General features: G+C 37.1%; 1 long non-coding RNA gene across 3 annotated transcripts in view; it reads right to left on the reverse strand.

Annotated features, from left to right (window-relative positions):
* LOC145669193 (uncharacterized) overlaps nucleotides 1–23,522 on the reverse strand; it is a 283,744-nt gene that overhangs the window by 228,883 nt on the left and 31,339 nt on the right. For all 3 annotated transcript variants that reach the window (XR_014128164.1, XR_014128165.1, XR_014128163.1), the window contains exon 2: nucleotides 10,713–10,766. This is a non-coding gene — a long non-coding RNA (uncharacterized LOC145669193). The remainder of the gene's footprint in view (nucleotides 1–10,712; nucleotides 10,767–23,522) is intronic.

Here is a 23,522-nt window from a genome sequence, read left to right on the forward strand (position 1 = left end):
CACCACAGTTCTCAACCAGCTCTCTGTCCTTTTTCTTAACAGCATAATAAAGAACCTCCACGCTCCATTCACCACAGTTCTCAACCAACTCTCTGTCTTTTTTCTTAACAGCATAATAAATAACCTCCATGCTCCATTCACCACAGTTCTCAACCAACTCTCTGTCTTTTTTCTTAACAGCATAATAAATAACCTCCATGCTCCATTCACCACAGTTCTCAACCAGCTCTCTGTCTTTTTTCTTAACAGCATAATAAATAACCTCCATGCTCCATTCACCACAGTTCTCAACCAACTCTCTGTCTTTTTTCTTAACAGTATAATAAAGAATCTCCATGCTCCATTCACCACAGTTCTCAACCAACTCTCTGTCTTTTTTCTTAACAGCATAATAAAGAATCTCCATGCTCCATTCACCACAGTTCTCAACCAGCTCTCTGTCCTTTTTCTTAACAGCATAATAAATAACCTCCATGCTCCATTCACCACAGTTCTCAACCAACTCTCTGTCTTTTTTCTTAACAGCATAATAAAGAATCTCCATGCTCCATTCACCACAGTTCTCAACCAGCTCTCTGTCCTTTTTCTTAACAGCATAATAAAGAACCTCCATGCTCCATTCACCACAGTTCTCAACCAACTCTCTGTATTTTTTCTTAACAGCATAATAAATAACCTCCATGCTCCATTCACCACAGTTCTCAACCAGCTCTCTGTCTTTTTTCTTAACAGCATAATAAATAACCTCCATGCTCCATTCACCACAGTTCTCAACCAACTCTCTGTCTTTTTTCTTAACAGCATAATAAAGAATCTCCATGCTCCATTCACCACAGTTCTCAACCAGCTCTCTGTCCTTTTTCTTAACAGCATAATAAAGAACCTCCATGCTCCATTCACCACAGTTCTCAACCAACTTTTTGTCTTTTTCCTTTACAGTATAATAAAGAACCTCCATGTTCCATTCACCACAGTTATCAACCAACTCTCTGTCTTTTTCCTTAACCGCATAATAAGAGAATCTCCATGCTCCATTCACCACAGTTATCAACCAACTTTTTGTCTTTTTCCTTAACCACATAATAAGAGAACCTCCATGCTCCATTCACCACAGTTATCAACCAACTTTTTGTCTTTTTCCTTAACCACATAATAAGAGAACCTCTATGCTGCATTCACCACAGTTCTCAACAACTCTTCATCTTCGAGTTGTGCTTTTGCGTTTTAATGTCATCCATCAATTGTAATACCTACTTTAATCTTCCACAACACTTCAATCATATCATTCAGAATTTCTTCTCAAACAATGTCTTAAGTAATTGATTTCCTCTATTTTTTGAAAAAAAAAAACTATCTGGAACCTTTCCTCGTTAGTTTTACGTTCAACCAGTTAATTTTCTCCATTCTTTTTCCACATCTACAGTTACACAGTCTCTCTCTAATTGTTTCTTACCTGTTTTCTGAAGTTTTCATGTTCCAGAGGTCTCTGTTAGTGGAATCCGTGGTTCGATCGCCGGTCAAGTAAATTTGTGCTAGACAATATCGTATCCGTGGGTTTTCTCGTGATACTCTCGTTTCTTCCCATATTCTCATTACACTAATTTTTTCATCACCATTCACTTGCCTTAATAATCTGTCTCCCTTAGCCTAAAGGGCATAATCATTGAACGTTAAACCGAAAAAAAATCATTTCATAGATACTGAAAAAAAATCATCCGTTCTAGTTTTTTTTTATTTCCTAAATCTATAAATTAAAATAGACATGTTCATTCAAACAACTATTGCATTTTGCTTTTTAACGTTTATTTTCAATCCATATTCTTCACAATTTAAATTTTCTACAGTTCTGCTAATTTCGGTTCTGGTTCCACAACAACCATTATTACGTCATTATTCTAATATTATGTCATAAGTTGTTCACTTAGATTTTCGTTTTATAACAGTGGATGCGTTCTTCAGGCAACGAATTATACTGCATATATTTGAATATATATAATTTGGTTGATTCGTTGTTTCGGATTTAGCAAGGGACAAGATGGCTCAGTAGTAAAGCGCTTCTCTGTTGTGTGAGGTTCTTGGTTCGATACCCAGCCAAATAAGTTTGTGATGACTATCTTGTACGTGAGTTTTTTCGGAGAACTTCCATTTCCTCCCACATTTCCATTACACCAATTTTTTCATCATCATTCATTTGCTTTAATCATCCATCTCCTTTACCTTAACGGGCATAATCGTGGGACTTTAACCTGAAAGATGCTTGGGGTTTAGCGTCCCTTTGAGCACTGAGGCTATGTGAGACGTGGACCTACAGCTTAACGTAAGGCTCTAACTGTAAGAGTTCTCGCCGGGAATCGAACTGATGTACCAAACCGAAGGCGCGTACGCAAATCACAGCCAAGAAGAAGCTCTCTTGATAAGTTGTCACAGAAGCTGAAAAACTACCCACATTCTGATACTGAACTTAATTTTTATTGCACTTAGATTATTTGCGTTGATTTAAATTAATTTTGCAATAGTAAATCTATGCTACGCTTATCTTCTAATGGCAACAAATCGAACTGAGTATGAAGAGATTTAATTGTAGTAATTCCCGTACCGTACCCTTGACCGTAGGTACAGGCCACGGTGGCTCAGTGGTAGAGCGTTTACCTCTGGTTCACGGGATCCTTGGTTCGATCTCAGGTCGCGCCAAGTGAACTTTGTGGTGGACAAACACCGTGTGTGACTTTTCTCGGGATCATCCCATTTCCTCTAACTTTATTCATTCCACATTTCATTCATTTCTCATCATCACTGTCTCCTTTAACTTGACCGGCATAATCGTGGGACGTAAAACTGAAAGATTTCGATTTTTTTTTCAAGTATCCGACATGTTCAGCAGATAGCATGCTTTAATGTGACATAACAATATTATGTCTACGCGATACATATGAAAAGTTAAATATATCACTCTCAATGAAGTACTATGAAATACATATAAAAAGTTACATTGTATATTACTGTCAATGAAGTGAAATACGATATTTCACTGACTGTGTCAGTCACGAGACCAAGATCATGCCAGAATATCAACAGTTATGGTACATAGCTGTGATGATTTCTCCCGGAGCAATAAAACTCCACCAAAACGATACTTGCATCATGTTTAATGTGGGCTACATTCGTTCCCAGTATTATTTTTCAGCCTCGTGTACTAAAGACTCCTCCCTCCTGAAGGAAATCTGAAAGCATTGCTACAAAATGAAGTCTAGTTTTGGTAGGCAGGGAAGTGTTGGTTTCAACTTCTCAGAAATTGAAAAATGCACCTTTATTGTAATGTACTGATTATTATCATTATTAAATGAACAAAAGTGATTTTTTTTTTCTATGCGTAATGTTCTAAAGATTCTAATAACAGAGAATTCTACGTTAATTAACAGTTATAAAACATTTGCTCATTGAAGTTCGCATATACCATTCTATACTTTAACTAGTATAATTACAGGAAGTTTTGTCTGGAAATTAACCCTGCATTTCTAAGTTTGGAGTTTATTTAATTTTTTTTTTTTTTTTAAATGACATACTATCTTTACTATGTTATTCGTAGAGTACAACAAATTAATTTTTTAATAAAAGAAAAACTTTAATTGCTACACCCCAGTTTCTATCAATCCATATATGCATCTTACATTTCCACACTTTTTAATTAGCTTTAAGTATGTACGACATTAATAAACATGACGTAGTTTCCAGACATTAAAGAAGTCCTTCCGCGCAACAGATTTCCATTTATGGCTAATGATATTCTTTTTATACGTGTAGTAACCACTCCGACTTTTATAGAAATTATTTCAACTATTACCTCGAACCAAGTTTTCCTTGTGACAAGAGACAAAACATCAATCTGAAAAAAAAAAAGTTACTAAAAAGCGATTATTTCACCTGTGTATGTGTAACCAATCAAAGAGAAGGTTTTGTTTAGCCGCTATTATAAATCATTCTCTTTTTTTTATTTAAGATCTGCAAGAATCCTTGACGTACATGTTATTAAAAAAAACTACATACAAGTTGGTGGTTGCTTTAAAATGTAAGCTGAATCAACAATTACATAAATTAAATTGATCAACTTGATTGAATAACAGCAAAATACGTAAATTCCTTGTATAAATGTTTTGTAAAGTATGTGATTTTTTGTCTCATTAACTTTTTTTTTTTTTTTTTTTTTTTGTAAAGAGAAATATATACTTCTTGGAAAGATTAATTGAAATTCAAGCTTTTTGATAAACACACAATATTAAATTTTGAGAATTTTAGTCTACCCTGAGTGGGTAGGGGATAGATGGAGATACTTAGTTACAGTGGAACCACATGTTACGAACTAAATTTATTCTGTAACGCTGTTCGCAAACTGAAATTATTTTTCACATTGAAATTAATGTAAGTACAATTAATTCGTTCTACCTATTAGAAACATCGTAATGTATGATTTTTTAATATTTTCTTTGAAAAATTAAATTAAAGATTGAGTGCCAGAGTAACCTATATGCCACTTGATTCTTTCGAGAAAATTGAACCTAAAGCCCAAGTTTTTTCTAAAAGTTTAATAGCGTTTCCGCCCACTTAGCACTGAATGAAGCATGTTTTCCAATAGGCTTATATTAGAGATGACCACTTTTTTTTTTAATACCATACCGAACTCTTTTCTCGAAAACGAAAAACGAATTTCTTTTCGAAAAGTGAGAAACGATTTTTTTCGAGAAACGAAAACCGAATATTTTTTCGAATAAGTTAATAAGAACACAAATAAGTTGCCACGAAGTTAACCAGAACCAAGGGAAATGGTGTAGAAAGCAGTATTTAACGGCACTGTATGGTATGGGTGAATAGTTGCAGCAGTGGCATGGACGGAGCATGGCAGGAGAAAGTCATGGACACCTTAAGTTGAACCCAGTATGGTATAGTCAAGCTGTTTGAGGCTTTCACTGACGATCATGAGAAGAAACCATTGGACGTTGCAGTCCCACCGTAAACCATAGTCGTTCTAAACTATCCTCGATGTGTCTGCATTAGGGTATTGCAAAAAAAAAAAAAAAAATCGAATATATATTGCCTCCCTTACCATATTGTTACAATTACTGAAACAAAATTGTGTGCTAATTTTAAGGTCTGTAGGCCACGATTTGACCCCCGCCCACCCCCAAAATAGTTTTAATTGAAAGCGCACATACATAACACGAAGTAACTTTTTTAAATGTTTTTGCTTTTTTCCTTACAGATTATAACCAAGGCAGAAATGAGTAAAGTATAGAAAAAGAACCACCTCAGGACGCGGTTCCTCCAATTTTATCCACACCAGACCGACCAGTGCTTTGAAAGGACGACAAACAAAGGTCTAAAGCATGGCTCTTAGGTAATTTGTTGCAAAGTTTGACTCCGAGGAAAGGATCTCAACTGCCCACCGATGGGGATGTGCTTCGCTACCTTCTTTTCCTCACTCGTGGACCCATGCAGAAAGATAAAAGAGATGATGTTATAAAACACGTTCGATGGATGTTATAAAACATGCTCGATGGATGTCGTCCATTTTGTATCCTGCAAAGATGTTTGCTTTCAGTGCTCAAGCAGGATATGACAAGGACATGATTAGTAAACTGGAAGCACTATGTAAATTTAATGCCCTATTCTACGTTGTAAACTGGCTCTCTTCATCCATTGGGGCCGATGCAGCGTATAATGATCTCAAGCTTTGGCAAGACTTGAACAAATATAACAAGTATGATCCACAAGTTGCAAATGCAGCCATAAAAGCCATGGAAAGGCACTTCTGGTATTTAACCGAAGTATGTGCTGTGTTCACTCTATTTTCGAACAGACTTTCCTCTTGAAAACGACAACAGATTGCTCGAACATTACTCCGAATTCCTCAGCCCAAAAAAAAGTTTGAAAGGGGCCATCCAATTTTTCCTATTCTTAGCCAAAGTACAAAACTATCATCCCTTATTGGGCCTAAATCCTGGTTTTTGTTTCACAGCATGGGAATTGACGCCGAGGAAAACCTGTTAGTGAGTGGCACAATGATCTGGATTACAAAGAAGCTGAAATATACAGATGGTGATCAGAAAAATGGAAACACCTGTAGTTGGCAACACGTCAGATATATGGGTTGGCAGTGGTGTCGTGGCGCCCGCAGCGCCAGACCGCTGGTGGTGGTGTCTTAGGTCGGTCTCCATACTACGTCAGGCGCAGTGGAACAGCAGTGTCCAGTGGCTGCAGCAGAAGGAGGTAGTGTAAAATGGGAGACCTCTCAGATCTTCAAAGAGGGCAAATTGTTGGTGCGCGGTTATGTGGAGTGAGTGTGACGGCAGTGGCTACTGTGTTAAGTGTGTCGCGTGGGACAGTGTCGAAGGTGATGACGGCCTACACAAGACACGAGAAAACCACATCGGGGAAGCGGAACAGTGGGCGGAAGAAAATCATGAGTGACAGGTCACGCCGGGTATTAAAGCGCATTGTCACGCAGAACCGTCGTGCCACTGCGGAGCAAGTGACGGAGGAACTCAATCAGCACCTCCCCCACCCTGTTTCGACAATCACAGTCCGCCGCGAATTACATGACATGAACTTACGGGGTCGTGTTGCACGGGCCAAACCTCTCATCAGGGACCATAACGCTTTCACACGCCGCAAATGATGCCGCGACCATGCAACTTGGACCGTTGAGGACTGGAAACGTGTGATATGGTCGGATGAGTCTTCCTTCACCCTATTTCCAACCACGGGCCGTGTTTATGTGTGGAGAACGCCCAAAGAAGATTATGATCTGCAGTGTCTCCGCCCGAAACATGGCGGCGGCTCGGTGATCCTGTGGGCCGCCATATCATGGTTTTCATTGGGTTCTGTGGTCACACTAAGCGGACGAATCACTGCCAACGATTATGTTGCAATTTTAGAAGACCACTTGCATCCTATGATCCGGATGTTGTTCCCGGACATCTTCGAGGATGATAATGCACCCATTCACACAGCTGGCGTTGTTGCAGCGTGGTTTGAGGAACATCAGGATGAAGTTCAACACCTCCCCTGGCCCGCCCAATCCCCAGATCTCAACATAATTGAACATCTGTGGTCTGTCTTGGAAACAGGACTCCGGCGACGATTTCCACCTCCATCCTCTCTCACAGAACTGGCCGATGCCCTGCACGAGGAATGGTGTAAAATTCCACTTGCTACCATTCACGACCTCTATGCCTCCATACCACGTCGCATCAAGGCTGTTCTGAAGGCGGAAGGTGGCTCGACAACATATTAATCTGGTAAGTTGCAATTTCGTTCAGGTGTTTCCATTTTTCTGATCAACATCTGTATATGTGCAGTATGTCAAAGTGGTGAATGATCTGTCGGAACGGGCTGTGAAACTAATCCAAGACTTCTCAACAAGTGTTACCAATGATGAAACACAAAAACAGTTTTTATTGCACGTGGTCGAATATCACCGCAAACAAATCCCTAACTTTCGAAAAGAGGCATTGAAGAAATTGACATTCTCCTCCACAAAGCCTTAAACCAAGTCATTTGATGTAATTATGTGCATTATGTAGTACTCTGTTACTAAACTTGTTTCTTTATGTAGTTCAGCGTTTCCCAACCTTTTTCAACTTTCGGCACACTACGGATGTAACTTGAATTATCGCGGCACACTCATAGATATTATTTGTAAATATAAAATACCGTTTTTTTTTTTGTTTTTTTTTTTTTTTTTTTTTTTTTTTGTTTTGTGATTACTGATTTTCTCACAGGGAAGAAAGCTCGAGCACTGGTTTTTCCCCGTGGTTAATCATTATGCTTACTTTTCACTCTAATTTAAAAAATAGAAAACAATGAAATATTGGACTCAGGTTCGCAAAACTACGCTTTCTTTTTTGAAAGCTGTATCCAACCTTTCACTAAGAAGATATATAACTAAACAACGAACGGACAAACAAATCTCTTGAGCTTTAAGACACAAATGTAGGTAATCTGTATGCATGTTTACTTTGTCGAAAGGGTTGAATGATATTTTAAAATTTCAAGTTACGAAACAGTCTGCAACAATAAAGGAGCAACAATAGTCACAACAATGATAACAAATACTTTTTTCAACATTAAAATTGTACACAAGAGTAACACGGTATGAAACTTAAAATTGTAGATTCATAGTAGAGGTTCATAGTAATGTGAAATACAAATATACATGTTCCCTTATGTCTTGCAATTTGATTTTTATAGAATTAATAATTTTGTTTCGATTTCCCCGCGGCACACCAGCGGCCCATTCACGGCACACCAGTGTGCCGCGGCACACCGGTTGGGAAACGCTGATGTAGTTGGCAAATAAGTCTTACACAATACAAGTAAAATGCTGTATTTTTAATTTATGTAGAAAGATAATATTTTAAAATCAATAATCTCACTAAAAGTGTCATTGCAAAAACAAAATTAAGAAAATTTTAGCAAAAATCCTTCTATCATAAAAATCTTTTCATTTGAAAATGGAATCTAAAGTAAAAAATGAAAATCTATAATTTCAAGATATTTAATGTTCATAAGGATGTATAAGTTAAGTAAATAGTTAATCGTTGTTGGGCGGGGGTCAAAACATCACCAAATGACCTAAAATTTGGTATGCATTCAGATTTTGCCAGTTGAAACAACATAGGAGGGGGGCACCATATAATTTTTAAACTTTCAATTTTCCCATACTTACATGCAATGCCCTAGTCTGCATTCCTGTTCCTGTCCTTGTCAAATCGTCATTAAAAGTATAAGAAAGAGAAAATAAGAATCGAAAGAGTTCCCCACATAGGCCTCCCATTTTATAGAGGCTGAGCGAATTCCTCAACTGCATTTGGACAAGAAACAATTATCTATAACTGGATCGAACCCAATGGCACCCAGTTGGTAATTACACAAAGCGACTTTATAAATCAGGGTAGTGCCTTAAAGCTCCTTGCTAAGATCAGTTAAACTTTTGTTTTTTAAATTTCAGCGTATGGCTTAAGGGCAAAGAATATCCGAAAACACTACAGTAGACTCCCATTAGTCCGGCACTCAATAGTATAGAATACTAGATGGTCAATCTAATTTTTTGTAGGCCTACAACAGTAAAGCAATTCTGTATCAATGTGTGCTCTTCAAAATGTAGAATTAAAATTAAGTGTTGGTTATATTTGAGATCCAAGATCCATGATCCAAGAGTGTACGTCTGATGAGGATCTTGGCTAGAAGATCGAAACGTCACGTGTAAATGTGTTTTTATATTAAATAAGTACAGTCTTGTTCAGCAGTGTGTTTTTCTGATTTTATTCGCAAGACGTATGACTATGATTGTGTGTCAGTTGTATTTGACTTGAAATAATTATCCTGTTGTTCCTGGTAAACAATATTTGCTACCAAACATAATCTTATAGCTGTATTCAGTCTACGACTTAGCGGTTAGCTATCACTGGAGGCACTGCCTAAAGATGCAGCGTTTTCGGCAATCCAGCTTTGGCCAAGTCCCGAAAGTGCAGATTATTGGAAGTCTACTGTATTATATGAAATAATAATTGTTTTCAAGATCTTTCGCATAGTGTATACTGTAATATTATACATGTGGTTGTATTTGTGAACACAACACATGATTTTATTTATAAACAAACCCACGTGCTCTTCTACGACGAGTTACTACAAGAAACAGACGACAAGATCATCATCTCCACTTGATCATGTGATTGAAGAGGAACACCAGCGCCATCGTTGCCCAGAAGAAAGTATAAAACTCGAAGCATCGCCACAATTGACATCAGTCTCGACTGGTCAACTCTCTTATCTTAGCTTCCTGGATCTTTGAGAGATTCTAACCTAACCCAAGCCTCCTAGCTTGCCTGGAGCTTTGAGACCTCCTACACTCTCAGCTTACTTGGAGTTTTGTGGGAACTCAACTCTCCCAGGTAGCTTGGAGAGATTTCTAACCGCAACCACACAGCTTGCCATGGAGCTCCATGGTTTTCCTTCCCGCCTAGCTTGCCTGGAACTTTGAGGGACTCCAACCTGTCTTTGTTTATGTGGAGCATTAAGAATTCTAACCCACACTCACTCAGCTTGCCTGGAGCTTTGTGAGAGAACTTCCCTAGGCTGCCCGAGCCTTTGTAATATGATAGAACTTTGTAATAAAAGATTGTGGGAGAAAATCGATTCCTGTGTGTAATTGAACAACCTTTTACCTTATCAAGGCAATTTTACAATACATTTGAGTGCCCAAGAATAATTTCTATATGACATCATAAAATGCACACTCAAATTTTTTATGGGGGGGCGCGTTCACCTCTGGTGCTTGGGGTCCCGGGTTCGATCCCAGCCCCCGCCAAGTGAACTTTGTGGTGGACAAACACCGTGCTCGTGGGTTTTCTCGGGGTTCTCCCGTTTCCTCCCACTTTCTTCATTCCACCATTTCACTCATCTCTCATTATCACCGTCTCCTTTAGCCTAACCGGCATAACCGTGGGACGTAAAACTTACAGATTTTTCAAATTTTTTATCTATAAGAAAATTTTCGGAAACGGTTATTAGTTTATTTAGTATCATTTAGTAGGTATTATCTGGCCCATACATAAGTTTATATTCTTCTTATGTTTTTCACTAACATAAAAAAAAACGTGGCGGTGAGCTTGGAGAGGAGTCTTAAACTAAGGCCAAAAATTATTTTATGTGCTTACCTTGGGACCTGTGACGTACACTGGTAAACCATCTCTTTGAGGCGAGACAATGCACTGGAAAGTAAAGTTTACAAGATTATTTTGTATTTTGATGTGTACACCACCAACTACACTAGATTCAAATTATCTCAAGTTAGGGTCTGATGTAAATATGAGTTTCCATTCTTCATGACCTAGGTATTGCAAAAAGACAAAACAAAACTCGAATCAATCGATTTTTTCATTATTTTAATGGATATATAAAAAAAGACATACCAACCCAAAGGACTTGATGTAACAGTCCTTTTGTGGTCCTGATCCGCTCCAACGCCATCTGTTAGCAACCGGCTGAACCACGTCCATCCTAGCGACAAACACGTGGTTAGCGCACTGCGTCGCATGTCTCTAATAAGCGTATCAGGAGCTTTGTATACCTAGTGACCGAAACTTCTTTATTCATATGACTCCCCAGTTTGCCTCACGACGTTAGGTGGACGCCGAAAATAGACTGAAATAGTGTGACGTCACATCTTTCTCGTTGCCATGGTGATCGCAGTTTTATTTTCTAAACAACATGGCCTAAGAACCTAAGTACAAAGCGAAAACAGTGACGTATTAACTTCTGGATTATAAACATTAGATTAAAAGAAACATATGTATATGTAAAAAAAAAAAATAATAATAATAAAAATCGAATGAATGAAACTACAAAAAGATAGAAAAAGCAAACAATTTGGTCAATAATGTGATAACATATGACAAGCGTTGAAACCGAAATGTTTCCCCTGATATCGTAGATTTTGTGTATTTGTTGCTTATTATTAAATATTAAATTTAAATAATTCTGGGAAATCTTTATTTAGTATCATCAGTACACATTACATTGCATATGTGTAGATCTACAGAATTAGTGTTTAAAACTTAACCGATCAGAAATTGGTCCAGATTGAAAATTCTCAGGACGCATATGGCTACAAGCTTAGTGTACATTTTTTGTTTTGATTGTTTCTTTATTTTGTATCCAATGTAACTATGCACTCATATTTTAAAGCGTGGATGTAAGAAATCTGAATGCGCCAACATAATTAACATTATTTTCAAACTGGACAGTGATTTTTTCCTTGCAGATAAATAATATACTGGTATTTGTTCTATTTTTCATTGTGCCGACAGCACGTCAGTCTGTATCTTTGCTTTTACAAACCGGAGATTTTACACTGCGTATAATTGCTTTTTTTTTTTTTTCATTATGCATTACATGGTAATGGCGCTCCCATTTCTTATGGAATTTCTATCTTATTACTTTACGTAGAGATGTGGTCCTTGTAGAAAAAGGTTCCTTAGATGTTACTTCATGAATTACTGGATTTAACTCGTAAATTTTCTAAATAGTGGCCCCATATTTTTAATCTCTTCCTTTTCTTACTAACTTTACTTTGTCTTCAAAATATTTTTCAATTCTCTAATTAACTGTCTGTCATTATCAATAGCAGACTTAACAGTATTCCTTTGGATTCATGCATTTGTTTAGAAAAAAACATGGTGATCACCATGGTAACGAGGAGGAAATGACGACATTACTATTTCAGTCTATTGGGAAGCCGGCCGGAAATCGATCCCGGGATTACGCGGACTTTGAGTCCGACGCTCTTACCACTATACTACGATGTCCTCCTTTAAAAAAAAAAAAAAAAAGGCATCCTTTTTAAAGAAATAATATTTTAGAATTCAGGTGGCGTAAAAGTGTACATTTACCTTTCACAGATGTAGGCTTATTCTTTGTTTCCGATCATAAAGACATGTCTCTGATGATGTATTACAGATTTTTCCTTCAAAAAGATGTCTTGACGCTCACACACATATCTTACATAGTGACAGCCAAATTTGATACATAATTCGTCATAATTTACAGCTTTACTACATTATAATAGTGTGTGTTTCTGCGTAATAGGAACACACGATGAATACTTAAAGATACATTGACTATGAAATATTCACAAAAGCTCTCTAAAGGCAAAAAAATTGTGTTGCTGATAACCAGAATTATGAAAGCAATGCATGTATATGTTATAGATGGGAACAACGAAAATTACAAACAGCCAGGTGCAATCTTTCTTCTGGGAAAACAGTATTCAGCAATTGCATAATTACATAAATGACCTTTTCGTGTGGCTGGTTCTTGCTTAAATTATTAGCCACAATTTAATCACATTATGAGGCCAGTAGTGTGTTCAATGACACCTGTCGGTAGAAAGTTAGTGAGCTCCCAAACTACCTCTTATTTCTTTCCTGACACTTGAAAAACTTGCTACTGGAAGTGATATAGAATCATCGACATCAAGATATATATATACACATAAACTTTCCATGTGGAAAATGTGAAGTAAGGAAGAAACATTGTTGTGTTCGTATATACATATATATATGTTTGGGGAAGTGAATTGAGTTTCAGGCAACTACACGTGAAGATAATTGAACGTAATAAGGAAGAATAAATCAGGTTTTCGCGAGAGAAAAGTCTCTTCTGAAAGAACAAGATCACGAAGGAAGGAATGAACATATATTGATGAAAAAAAATCGCTTGATTTTGTGATTTGAAAGTGTTTGAATGAGTTTTTTTTTTTTTTTAATTCACAGTTCATATACATATATACAGTACAGCGTGGCGCAGCAAAACAGGAAAATTTTAATTGACGTGAAATGCCTATTCAACACAGGAAAAAATATATTTCATGATTCGGTTGCATATAGAGAGTATGTCATTAACAATGACATTAGCTATAGCACTTACTTGTCACTTTTATTTCTTGAAAATGGCATCAGAAAGATGTATCCCATCTCGATATACACATTATGATATTGGTATGTTTTGGAAAGTCGCTGGAATGTTCGGTTTATTACGTCTTGAGGAATTCCAGTGAGTCCTTCTTTAACCCTCCGTTTCAGTTCAATGATGTTTGCACGACGTGCAGTATACTATTTGCTTTCGAGAAGTCTCCATAGTTTCACCACAGAGAGAAATCGCACACACTGAATTCAGAGGATCTCGGAGGCCATAGAATGTAACCAAGGGCGTCCATCAGGGGGAAAGGTGGGGTGCTCGCACCTCTAGAAGAAATTGTGCTTCGGAAGATCGAAAATCCAATAGATATTTTAGAATAGTTACCGCAAAATTTGAGCCTACATTTGAAATGTGGCTTATACTTGCCCCCCTTGGAATCCACAACATGGGCACCCTTGAATGTAACCGTTCTTAAACGCTTTCACAGCGAACACATGTTTCCCACAACTTCAATGCTTCATTATTACTAAATGGCAAAGTCTTCTCAACGTTATCTTGTCGGTTGTCTAGCTCTCACACACTGCTTTAAGGACACATGATTCATAGTATAAATTGATAAAACGATTGTACGATCATAATGAAGAGCATTTAAGGTCATTGCGTCGAATATGCGCCCTCTAAGTATAAATTGAGCTCTCAGGCACAGATGGAAAAAAGGAATCCGAAAATCAGTACGCAGTTGGAAAGTTGAATATTTCCGTAAATAATACCATTAGCATGCATGAAGAAAAATGTTTACGGAAAGGCATCATACATCAAAATATGCCAAAGGGTGGTAAGGGCGCATATTTCCCGACGCTGGGGTAATATGCGCACCGTGTGTAATTACGTTTTCGAACCAAAATGTAAAAGTACTGACAAGCAATACATCAAATATCTGACACCCTAATATAGAACCACGTTATGAAATCATACAATGAAGCAATACTGCAAACTTACATTATGAAAATACCAAGAAATTATGAAGAAACTTTCATGAAAGGGAACGTAGATTTAAGTTTTTCTCTTTGTAACACAAAGACGATCTTTTGTTCCCACTGAAGTATTTTCCCTGTATTAATAAATCATAAACGTAGTTCAAAATCCTTCTTTCAAGTATTATAACTTCTAACATAGGAGTGAAGCATCTGAACTGTCTACAAACTCTTGTGTTGGTATAACATGAATTGAACAGTAGCAAACAAAACACTATCACAAGAAGTAAAACTATCTTATTTGTGGCACTGATCACAGACGAAGAAGATCATGCCTTGAGCAGATACACACGAAACATGATACCACAGTGCATATCTGATACATTGTATCCATTCTTGTAAGTTTTCTTCTGCGTAAAAGTATCCATTACAGACACCACAATAATTGCTTCTGTTACGAATTGTCGATGATGAATGGCCCTACAATGCAATATTTTTACGTGTTTGTGACTTCCCTATTTTTCCTTCCTGCTTTCTTTCGGAAGCAGTAGCCTTAGTAGTTTTTACCTGACATTGCACAGTCATATAGTGATCAGATGTAAGAACATTAGCACTTTGACGTTTCCTTCCTGTCGAAGCAGGTGATGATGTGCCACAGTGTGGCAATTGATGTAATGACGCAAATGACGTGGTTGGTGATGGCCGTTGAGATATGGTGCTGTTGTCATCGAACACACATGAAGCATTGCTGCGTAACACATTGGGTTCAGTTTGAGGCAATGGTGCATTCTCATTATTCACATTTCGTACAAACTGGCTCTCCTGATTGACTTCTCGCAGATTGACTCTAAGCATATGCAGAAACAGTATCTGCGTTTAACGGAAAAGTACCAGTCGCACGAAAAGCGTTGAGTGCCGTACCAACAGCTGCAGATTTATTCTTGCCACTATACGCACAAGAAAGAAAACAAATCCCTTTCAACCAAACCTACAGGTTGAGGTATATTCCGACATTTGTATACTGAAAAAATATAGATTTGAGTGCCACTCACGTATGCAACTCTTTTTGAGGTCTAGGGAGATCTAGGTACCACGAAACGAAAAGTTACGAAACAAATTCGTGCAGGTTTACTATACGGAACCGTAGTATAAGTAGTAGTAGCAGTAGGAGTAGGAACGGGTTAGAAGCCCCGCAAAGGTTTGTTGAGTTCTGTTCTCGACATAAAATTGGCAAATTAAAGACTTTCCCACATTTTCCCGTGTATTTTACAATCTGTGGATCCGTATAGTGAAACTGCATCAAAATATTCCCGGAATTCGTAACACGGTAACGACTGTAATAGGTAGTATTTCTTTCGATATCTACCAACAAAAGACATTAGTGTATTTTTAAAGGTTAATTCCACCTACAGTACTGCTTACAAATGTAGTCGTCTTGCAGTTCCATAGGGAATTATATTCATCCTATTGTTCTGTAGGGTGTGCGTTTTCCGCCAAAGTAGCAAGGCGCGTATTTCCCCAATCACAGTACACACACATTGGTCTAACCTAGCAAGAACTCTAGAACTCTTTGAGTGCTACTCAGAACTCTAAAAAAATATCGATTTATTAAACTTTTGGTCGCTAACTTCACGGGGGTCATAAATCGCCCTGCAGCGAGACTAACATGCTGCTCCCAAAAATTGCCAACTTCCTGTGTAAGCCATGAGTTGCTTTCACGGTGGCTACCGGAGTCGCAATCCTCTTTGCTTTTCTTTTTCTCCTAAAGTACAATGCACATACACTTAATATTGGATGTGGCACTTTTTTGATGCCACACATACACATTCATACAGTAAATTGTCAACAACATAGCTGTAGTTCTGAGCGAAATTGTCCTTTTCGTGCATCAACACATAGCAGCGGTATGAACGTCCTCCTGTCAGTTAAGAACAACAACAGCAGCTTCTGCCATGTGCTGTTCGTTTTCTTAAGAAGTGCGCATTTTCCTCTGGGAAGCAGATTCGACGCAATGACCTTCTCAACGTTTAAGGATACATACGTCATTACACAAGTAAATACAGAGAAAATTAAATACATGGAAGTACTTCTGGATCGTAATACTGGGAATTATGGATGAGTTAAAATATCAAATAATACTTTCGACAAAGTGGATACTTTTAAATATCTAGGATCAATATTAACAGAGGAAAACCATATCCACGAAGAAATTAAATGTAGACTAAAAGCAGGGAATTCGTGTTAATATTCAGTTGAAAATCTTTCGTTGTCGCGAATTTTGTCGAGAAATTTGAAGCCTAAAATATATAAAACAATAAACATGTATGGTGTTCTGTATGGTTGCGAAACATGGTCACTTACTCTGAGAGAAGAACGTAGATTGAACAAGACCCTGAAACAAATATTCAGACCCAAGAGGAATGGGAATGAGGAATGGCGGAAATTTCATAATGAGGAACTGCATAATCTATACCGTTTATCAAACATTATTAAGGACATCAAATCTAGCAGACTCAGGTAGGCAGGCCATGTAACCAGAATAAAATTTAAAAAAAATAAAAATGGAACGCTTTCAAAGTTCTAACTGGAATTCCAATCGGAAAACGATCATTAGAAAACCTAGGTGCAGATAGGAGGACAACATTAAGATGGATCTTGCAGAAATAGGAATAAAAAGTAGAAACTGGATCCAGTTGGCTAAAGATAGAAGTCAGTGGAGAGCTTTTGTGTACGAGGCATTGAACCTCCGGGTTCCATAGTTTATAGAGTTAGTTTATATTTAAGTCATTACACAATGCACTCCAATAATAAATATGGTTTAATTGTTGTTATATCACACTCTTCGTGAATTTCTCACACAGAAGGATTCTGGTAACTTCTAATATATATTCAGTGTGACAAGCAAGATCTGCCCTCCAGAAAGAAAAAGATGTTGGAATGAGGAGAATTGGAAAAGATCTGTCAATGAAGGCAATCATTTACAAACTTATTTTCAGCAGTTGTTCTAGATTTCATATTTTCATCTACTTTGAAGCATTTTCTGATTCATACGTAGTCAGTGTTTTTATTTCTTTGAACATACAGTTTATAATGAAACAATACGCTACATACACAGCAATATTGAGATAAATATATGGTGTTGATTGGAAAACACGCTCTGAACCATAGAGGTTCATCCCAGAATGGAAAAATGTTTCGTGCGTCATCCACTCACAATTTTACTTGCATAAAGACCTGACTCTGTGCTACCAACTGCTATCAGTGACGAGAAAAGTTACGTGTAAGTTGGGTTGCATCTGCCTAGGCGTTTTACAAACTGCAAATTATCTTTACCCCCAAGTAATGAAATTAGAGCACTTAGGGGGGGAGATACTTTTGCTGCTGACTGTACACAGCAATGATGGCAGACATCACCGGGCCACTTGATGTAGAACTTTTATTCGGGCCTGGGTCTCGCTTCTTAGACCCGGACTGACCCGGCTTCTCAGACAGACCCAATTAGTCAGAAGCAGCTGAGATATCAGTTCTATAGCGTTATTGTCGAGCTCGAATATTTAAGTGTTTGATTCCCAGTGTGACGTTTCTTAATCTTAATTATATGAAATACAACTTAATGTCTCTTTCGTCTTCTAATCCTGAAAAGCAAATGCAGTGATTTTTGAACACAAACACATACACACGCAAAAGATTTAACAAAACACTGTTTGTACTCGGCGGGTGAATCTTTTATTTTATACGACAAGTTTTACAGGCTCATTCGGTTAAATTTTGACTAATCCTATTGAAGTAAAACGTGTAGTTTTCATTTATGTGAATTATCAAGTGTTTATATTCTGATAGATGTTGTAGTTATCTTTCAGTCCAATACTTCGACTCAGTCAAACGTTAACAACAAGAGAGGAAGAAAGTTATAAATTTGGTGAGAAAACAAGAGAAGTAGGGTAGAATTGTGCGTGTTAGAGTTACATTAGTAGATTCATATGTACTCTTCCCATGTGTATGATGTTTCTTCGTCTCCGGATCTGCCCGGATCGTGAATTTGTGCAGGTTACCGGGTCTGACTGATCTTGGGTATGATTGCTTCCAGGTGACGGGTCAAGAACTTTGTGACCCATTTGTTTCTTTACAGAGGAGGATTCCCCACTTAACCTCTCAGTAATTCAATCACTGAATGTTACAATATTTCGATATTAACCCATATTTATATTAATATTTGTATGACTCATGTATTTACTGCATATTGTATACAATTACTGCATAAGCTGTGAGTAATCTAAATTTGTATAAGACCCCTCTATAACGGGCACCTGTGCGGGCAAATAATATTGTTAGTTATTTAGAGATTTCCCTGTTTTATTGTTTCGTCCTGGTTCGATGTGATACTTTCCTTAATTCGAAGAGCCTGACCATAGAAGTGTTATGCCAGACTTAGAGTAATATTAAGTAGAAAGTTTTTTTTTTTTTTTAAGTGTGGAGGTGCTTCAGAGAGGACAGGAGCGCACAGAGAAATTTTTGTTGGGAATGGTGTCCAACACTACAAGACACTACGCCTATGTGGTAGTGAACCAGTGCAATTCTGCACCCAAAAAAACGATAAGTAAATGTTAAGTACTGTCACTCATATTCCCAGATAAAAAACGATAGAACTAAATTGCTTTTATCAGAAAAGAAAGAATAGAGACAAAGTGTTAAGGTCACATCTTCAGGTGAATGGCGGAAACTTCATAACGAGGAACTACATAATTTATATCGTTTACCGAACATTGTTAGGGTTATCAAATCTGGGAGGCTCAGGTGGACAGGTTATGTAGTCAGGATGTAGAAAGTGGGAACGCGTTCAAAATCTTAACTGGAAATCCAATCGGAAAATCATCATTAGGAAGACCTAGGCACAGTTGGGAGGACAATATTTAGATGGATCTCGCGGAAATAGGAATATCTACAAAGTAGAAACTGGATAAAGTTGGCTAAGGACAGAAGTCAATGGAGAGCTTTTGTGAACGCGACATTGAACCTCCGGGTTCCATAGGTCAAAGAGCTAGTTTTATTTTTAGTTACATCACATCTTTAGGGTACATCAATCATTCCTTTCCTAAACAAGTATAGTTTCATTAAAATAGTGTACAAATGCATTTCGAGTTACGGGAGTTCTTAGGGGAGGGAGTCAGGTCCTGGTGGATCCCCCGCGTGAGTATGCCCTGATGGATTTTTCTGAAACAAAGGTTCGAGTTTTGGATTTTGGGTATATGGAATGTTTACAAATAAAAAACAAAACTATCTATAATCCTTTGTTATTAAAATAGCAAACGAGAAAAAGTGCCTGCTATCGTGAAGTGCGCATCTGATGATATAATAAGGGTAATCTGAAGCTAATTACCCTGCCATACTTGTAGTTTATGTTCATCCCACACACAGTCCTACTTACGCGTTTCTCATTTTTGCATAAGGACAAGTTTCCACGTGTTTAACACAAATCCTGCCATTATGCACAAAACACCTCATACAATGGGTTTAGCACCGGATGCAATTGTCTTCAATGCATATTTATTACTTCCAGTTATTATGTAGTTACAAGTGTTGCTGTTTTAATTCCCTTGAGCACTTTCTTACTAAGTTTTTCATACGTCAAGAGCGTAAAGAGGAGTGATAATTTTAAAAGATACATTTATATTTGTTTCTTATTTTTATTTATTCATTTATTTATTTATTAAGTACACGTAAGTACTCGCGCGTATATGAATGACTAGTGTGCATGGTCTAGATTCTCGGTGGGGATACAAAATTTTATGTTGGTGAACCACCAGTGTTCTAAGGTCTTGCAGAAACAAAATAATTTTCCTTCCATATGTCAAACTAAAGTAATAATTTATCTTTGTGTATATGTGTGTGCGTGTGTGTGTGAAGTAGGAAAAAGATATTCTCACGGATTAGATTCAAACAAACAAACAAAAAAAGTCATTGCTTTTATTTATATGAAGTTGAAGAAAACATGAAAGAGTTTAAATCCTAATTCGGATTATATTTATTCCTCCCTCAATCCGAACTCAAGCTAATTAATTAACTCTATCGCTTTTAACCTTAGGAAACATAAAGATTCATTCAGGCAGACACTAAAGAACGCCGTTAATGGGGATTTTCCGAGTTTTGACTTCCCTTCTACAAGATAGGATACAAAAGTAAAAGTTTACCATATAAAAGTATGAATACTAAAATTATGAAGTTCTGCAATAATATGAAGCTTGGTACTTCCGCTTCTTGATGAAATTCTGTGCACATCACTGCCTCGTACATCCGAAGATCTTTGCTTTACAGTTATTATCTTCTCATCTTCTTGAAGGTCTAGCCAAAGAACTCTCATCCAAAAGCTTTCCAACTAGAACTCTGTACACCCCACATGAGTTTCCCATGCAAGCGATATGTCCTGCGCAAATTATGTGTCTTCATCTATGCAAAGGGGTAGTGTTTATGATGTTTGAAGGCGGCGCTAAGAGTTCTTATTAAACACTGTTAGCAAACGAGAAGGCAGCGGTGTTGCCACGTCTTGTCTATCTGGTTAAAGCATAGAACAAGATGTACTTGTCACCTGCTTACCTGCTGCTTGTACTTGCTGTAGTACATCTGGATAGCTACACGGCAACATCCTTTCACAACCTTCCTTTCATTTCCTTAGCGCATACGCCATCGCGTCCCACGCTTTTAATATACAGGTATAACTCTCATAATATCCGGTGACGCGAAGTCTTTGTAGAGTTTTGTGTAACGTAACTTTCACACTTCACCCTTTGTGCTTAAAAGTCAAGACTTTATTTTCGAATATCCTTTGTTTGTGTTTATCCTCTAATGTTAATGACCAACTTCTGCACCCATCGGCGTACTACGCCCGCAACACCACATTCTTATAGATTTTCGATTTCCAGTTCCTCGATATTTCTCTTGACGATAGGATTTTTATGCTCACTGTAATAGATCTATCATACATTTCCCGTAATCATCTCCTACTTGTGAACAGTGACGGATCTAGCCAGAGGTCGCCGGAGCCCTAGGAACCTTAGATTCTGAGTAACAAAAATAATTGAAAGTATTATTTATATATTTTTGAAAGTTTATAGTAAACTCATGCTACGTATAATAGTCTGGGTTCTGGCTACTCCCTCCCCCCTAGTTTTTACCTTCTAGATCAGCCACTGCTTTTGAAGCACGTCCTCAAGCTCGATTCCACTTTTTAGGGGGAGGTTAGTGTGTTATTTAAAAATAATTAAAAATATTAAAAAAAATAGAAGGTGAGCCAGGTAGTATCTACATAGTCCTATTACGTGAACTTATACGGCCTACTAGTTTCCAAGAAGTTTTGTATAGTGCAGAAATTTGAGTGTCCGGCAGTTATGACGTCATATACTATGAAAACAAGTTACTGACCTCTAAGAAAATACTTAAAATAAGTTGTTAGTTTATTGAATAGCATTTTGCAGATGCTACCTGATCAGTTTATAGTGTGTTCGAGAAGTCCGTATATTTTTATAATTACTAGATTCTTATTAGCATATCATATTAGGTCTATGTTTAATAGTAATATTAGTAGCATTAATGTTATTATTAACATTGTTAGGGTCATCAAATCTAGGAGAGACAGGTGGGTAGATCATGTAGCCATAATGGAAGAAAACAGGAACGCTTTCAAATTTTTAACTGGAAATCCAACAGGAAAACGACCATTAGGAAACCTAGGTGCAGATGAGATGACAATATTATGGTAGATCTAGCAGAAATAGGAATATAAAGTAGAAATTGAATCCAGTTATCTAAGGACAGAAGTCAATGGATACTTTTTGTGAACGTGGCATTGAACTTCCATAGATCATAGATCACAGAGTTAGTTTAGTTAATTAATGCTATTACCAATTATTAATTTTTACTGATGCTGATGTTGGTGTAGCTGACATTATTATTATTATTATTATTATTATTATTATTATTATTATTATTATTATTATTATTATTATTATTATTATTATTATTATTATTATTACATTGTTAGTGGTTTGAGTCCACCTCACTCGAGTTAAAATGGCAAACACAAGTTCATTTTGTATTGAAGGCAAGTTCAAAAGTTTGGTTTTGTTCAAGAGTTATTTTTTTTTCTATCCTGTGGATTAACAGGCGGGTGTCTAAGTCGCCGTTATCGGTGAGGATGATAACGTATTGATTCCATTAACCAACTCCATAATCGCTCTAGCTGTAACAAATAATAATAATAATAATAATAATAATAATAATAATAATAATAATAATAATAATAATAATAATAATAATAATAATAATAAATTTGCTTTCATTCAATAGCTATCGTATGGACGGACGGACGAACTAATATTACAGTTAAGTCCCACTTATGTGATACTAACAATATACGGAAATACTAACTTTATATTTATTAATTTATTTAGGATGAAACAAATATGAAATTTTTCATGAACCAATATGTAGTGTAGCTATGTAAAATGATCGACTACATCTTGTATAAGTCTGTCACCACTGTCTTCAATTAGCAATAGCTTTGCTGCCTTCTCCTTGATTTGTGTAACGGATATATATTGAGAAACCGAGCAGCAAACTGTGACTTCAGGAAGCATCCAGTTGGAAATCCCTTATGCGCCTGACTCGCTCCAATGCCATCTATTAGCGATCAGCTAAACTACGTCTAACTAGCGATAAACACGTGGTTGGTGCACTGCGCTGTTCTGTCTCTAACAAGCGTGTCAGGATCTTTCTAGACCTAATAGCCGTCACGTCTTTTGTTTACATGACTCCCAAGTTTACCTCACGACACTGGGTGAATGCCGAAAATTTGTAAATTGCGAAGCATCGGCCAAGAATCGGACCTGGAAACGCGAGGATGTGAATCCAACGTAATACCTTGAATATAGTTAAAACAATTTTATTCGCGTATCGCATTCAAATATTATCTTAAAATGTATAATGGTTAAGATAATGTAAGCTAGCCTAAACTCCGATTTATACTTGATGGAAGCAAAATATTAGCTTATATAAAAAGTGCTATGAAGTAATGAAAGATAT

Source organism: Thermobia domestica, chromosome 13 (genome assembly GCF_964235325.1).
Source record: "Thermobia domestica chromosome 13, izTheDome1.hap1.1, whole genome shotgun sequence".
Classification (NCBI taxonomy): domain Eukaryota; kingdom Metazoa; phylum Arthropoda; class Insecta; order Zygentoma; family Lepismatidae; genus Thermobia; species Thermobia domestica.